Genomic DNA, 4,515 nt, shown 5'->3' with positions numbered 1-4,515 from the left:
ACCATATTAATGAAAGAAGAGAGAAGGGGGGGGGGAAACCCCAAAAACAAAACACACCTCTGTCTAAATATCCAAATAAAAATCCATTGCCTCAGATCCATATAGCACACAGTCCCCAAAAATCAACCAAAGGTAGATCAGAGATTTTGGGATAAAGCACAAACCATAAAGATCATAAGAGACAAAATGGGACCAACCTTGGAAAACCTAGCCTGTGGTACAAAGAGGCTGGTAAATACGGTGAGAAATGCACAGCCAGGAGGGGTTAATATTGATGAATATGACCTTCTAAAGATTAACGCTGCCTCACTGTCCCAGGCATGGACACAGACAGAACTAAGGCAATGTCTTACTACCTCAACTAAAAAAACCACCTCGAGCCAGGACTCATTTATTTACATGTGAGAAACAAGGTAGCTGCACGTGGTCAACCTGGCCCTGGATAGTGTCAGGAGTAGCCTGTAAAATCCAAAGCCTGTCAGACTGCTTCACAAAGGCGCTTCTGTGGAGCTTTGTATAAATAGAAAAGATGACACGGCAACACAAAGAGAGGACTGACCACATAGACTCAGGAAGAGACTCTTCAGAAATCTGCCAAATCCCTCTTCAGTCTGGTTCTGGGCTTCATCTCTGACAAAGTTGATCACATTGATTCCTTTATTGGCTTCCCTGAGCTGATCGCTGAAAAACTGTCCTATGCTGCTGAAGCCAGGCAAAACGTCACAGCACCTGGTGCAGGGTTGAAGGCTTTACAGAAATTCACTGAGGACTACAGAAGTCTGGGGCTTTACTCCCTGTGTTTGCAAACAAGTACTTGGTAATTTTCAGAAAAACTTGAGATCAAGTCTTCCCAGGAGTTGACCTGTCTGGATCTTTCCTGTTGCAAGCTTAGAGATGAATATGAACTTCTAGAACATCTCACAAATGAGGTCCTGTCTAGTTTAACTCAACTTCACTTGAAGGATAATTCTTTATCAGAGACTGGGTTTTGAAAAATGACAGCACCAGTTCAAGTAATGAAATAAGGCTTAACAATTGGACATTAGTTTTATCATGCAATCCTGAGATCGCAGATACAAGAACTGGATCCCACTTTGCTTTTAGAAAACTAAATTGCTTAGCTATCTCTGAGACACGGCTCAAGAACATCAATGCCATCAAACACAACTCCAAATCCACACAGGTCTTATTTACTCCAAAGTGCATTTGAAGGAATTTAGTCATAACCAGTGCAAAACAGAGGCTGGGATGCCCAGGTGGTTCTACAATGGGAGCGTGTCACTTCAGAGGCCGTGAAGCCACAAGAAACCTCAGAGCCTCAGATGGCAGCTCAGCATTTGGAGGGGAAGGGATCTCAGGCAGAAATGCAGCAAAGTGTCCCCTTGAAGACGCCCATATGAACTCAGAGAAACTCCACATCTATAAAGAAAAGACCTCAGACTGTCATGGGCCATTGTTGAATCAGGAATTTTGTCCAGAATCACAGAAGAGCAAGAAAAGAGCAGAGCTTTTGAGGGTACAGAGAAGGAAAAGAATAACTCTTCACAGTCTTTAAAGTATAAATATGTATGTGTTTCTGTGGAAGTCTGGGGGTTACTAAATTCTTACTGATAGACAAATATTAAGTTGATCCTATCGCCCCACCACTACTCCTATATCCAACTCTCACTCTAATGGAAGAGGAAAGGGGACTGAAGATGTTTATTTTTTGATGGCGTTTACCAATAATAGCATTAGCATTGCAAGCAGATATTTCTACTTTTGTGGTGTGAGTGGGGACTGCTATAGAAATATAGAATAATTTCTAATGTATATTTTCAATACAGTAATGCAACAACAGAAAATATTAATTATGTGTATTTATAAAACAAACAAACAAACAAACACCTTTCCTAATAGGGTGTAAAGAAAACCTACTGACTTGGAATGAAAATTTATAGAATTCTACAGGGCCTCCACTAGAAAAAAAAACATTGATAACACAATTACAAAATGACCCAAGGGCATGGAAAGACATTTCACAGAGGAAGACATTCAAATGGCTAACAGACATATAAAGAAATGCTTAATATCACTAGCAATAAGAGAGATGAAAATAAAAATCACAATGAGATACCATCTTATCCAGAAGAGTGGCAAAATTTAATAGGACAGCAAGCAGTATGTTGGAGAGGAAGTGGAGAAATAGAACTCTAATACACTGTTGGTGGGATTATATAATGCTTCAACCACTCTGGAAGGCAGCTTGACATTTCCTCAAAAAGCTGAACATAGAAATTCCATACCACCCAACTATTCCACTGCTAGGAATATACCCCAAGGAAATTAGAACAGAGACACAAATGGAGATTTGCACAGCAATGTTCATAGCAGTATTATTCTCAATCATAAGAACATGGAAACTGCCCAAATGTCTAACAAATGAATGAATTTAGAATTTGTGGTGCGCTATCACAATGGAATGCTATGCAGCACTCAGAAGCAATGATTAAAAAAATACTATGGGGAAAAATACATGGGAGAGACTCAAAAGCATTAATTATGCTGAATGAACTAAGTCTTACAAGGACAAATATTACTTAAGACAATTATTGAAAAAATAGGATAATTAGTAAGATGTGTATGAAAGTCAAAAGAGGGAAGGGAGATAAAAAAGGGACTGAGAGTAGGGAGGGTGAGAAATGACAAGATTGCAAAATTTGGTGTGGGGAGGGTAAAGGTTTACCAAAAGTTATCCTTGTCATTGGTAAAAGATTAAGGAAAGATCCAGTGAGACTCTGAAAGGGTAATAGTGAGTGAGGATCAATGGGAGCGATATATGATTGGATATTATGGTTATGACAAGAGTCCAGAATGAAGGTTGCATAGTGGAGTGTACTCAGGGCGGGAGGGGGTGGATTCTATACAAATGAAATAATTTTTCTTTTACTTTTCAAAGAGAAAAGCAAATTGGGTGGATGGGTGGGCAGGGAGAAAAATGCAACAATGAATGTAATGAAATCCAAAATCTCTGTAACCGTTCATTAAAATTAATTTTAAAAAATAAATAAAAATAGAGGGAAAACCTAAAAAACAAACAAGCAAACAAACCATGGTGTATGTGGATGAACGTATGAAGTGCGAGGATAGAAGAATGTGTGAAACGCAGTGTATCTCAAAAACCTCAAAATTACCTGCTTAACATGGAAACTTCTAAGGAGAAAATTAAAGCAAAGAGAGGGAGAAATATTAAAGCAAAGAAAAAATAAAGGAAAAAAGATCTCAGAGAAAATAAATTAAACCTGAAGGAGATGAAAACAGGAGACATACATAGATATTGGGAATTAATCCCAGCAAACAAAACCAAAACTGAAAAGGCCTCAGGGAATAAATGCTTTCGGTAAGTCAAAGAAAAGCAAAGTGCTTAGAACAGAATAAGGTTGTTGTCATTGTTAGGTGCTGTCAAGTGAGAAGATGACAGATCTGAATCTTGTCCTATCCTGTGCCATCCTCATCATCTCTGACACACCTGGGCCCATTGCTGCAGCCACTGAGTCAAATCCATGTTTTTTTATGGTCTTCCCCTCACTTTTCCAATCATGATGTCCAGTTTTAACAAATTACCTCTCCTAACAACATGCCAAAAATGTATGAAATGAAGCTTCAGCATATTTGCCTCCAAGAAGCACTTTGATTCCACTTTTCCCAAGACATAACTGTTTATTCTTTTGGCAGTCCATGGGATATTCGGCACTATTCTCCGGAACCACAATTCCAAGGCATCAATTCTGTCCTCTTCATTCATTATTCAGTTCTCTGATGTATTGTAAATGAATGAAAGAGACCTTGGCCTAACCAAATACACCTTATTTTTCTTTTATTTTCTTTTTTTTTTTAAATTATTTGTGTGTGTGTGTACCGTCAAATCCGATCTGACTGGTACAGAAGGAGATTGACCCTCCATCTCCAGCAAAGCATCTGGTGGATTTGAACCACCTACCTCTAGGATTGCAGTGTAGCTTCTTGTCAGTAGGCCACCAGAGCTCCCTATATTTTTCAAACTTACAGCTTCGCTCCTCAGAAATTTGAAGAAGCCCCTGAAAGTGGAATGCAAGTGTGTTGATTGTAGATCCAAGATAAGATAAAATCATTGATAATTTCAATCTTTTCTCCATCTATCATGGTGTAGCTTACAGATCCATTGGTTAGGATTATTTTTCTTCATGATACCGAAATGAAATCCACATTGAAGGTTGTAGTCTGTATTTTTCCTTAGCAAGCATTTCAAGCCCTCTTCAGTTTTAGCAAGCAAGGTGTGTTATCTTCATGGCCCAGGTTATGAAATCTTCCTCCTATCTTAATACCACATTCTTTTGTACAGAGTTCAGTTTCTCAAACAATTTGTTCATTGTACAGATTGGACAGGTATAATTTTTAAACCTTCCAATGTTCTCTTGCTCTGTTAAGATAATAACTTCTGGGTTTCATATGAAAATCAGAGAAATTAGTGTGATTCTTTTTGAGTCACTATCAAGA

The 4,515-nt window shown here is 38.4% G+C and overlaps 1 pseudogene; it reads left to right on the top strand.

Moving 5' to 3' along the window:
- The first annotated feature begins 344 nt into the window (after positions 1–344).
- LOC102858534 lies at positions 345–1,611 on the top strand (annotated as a pseudogene).
- The last annotated feature ends 2,904 nt before the right edge of the window (positions 1,612–4,515 follow it).

The sequence above is a fragment of the Elephantulus edwardii genome, unplaced genomic scaffold, assembly GCF_000299155.1.
Source record: "Elephantulus edwardii isolate Elephantulus edwardi_28Jun2011 unplaced genomic scaffold, EleEdw1.0 scaffold00007, whole genome shotgun sequence".
NCBI lineage: Eukaryota > Metazoa > Chordata > Mammalia > Macroscelidea > Macroscelididae > Elephantulus > Elephantulus edwardii.
This window is presented reverse-complemented; position numbering and strand designations above follow the sequence as displayed.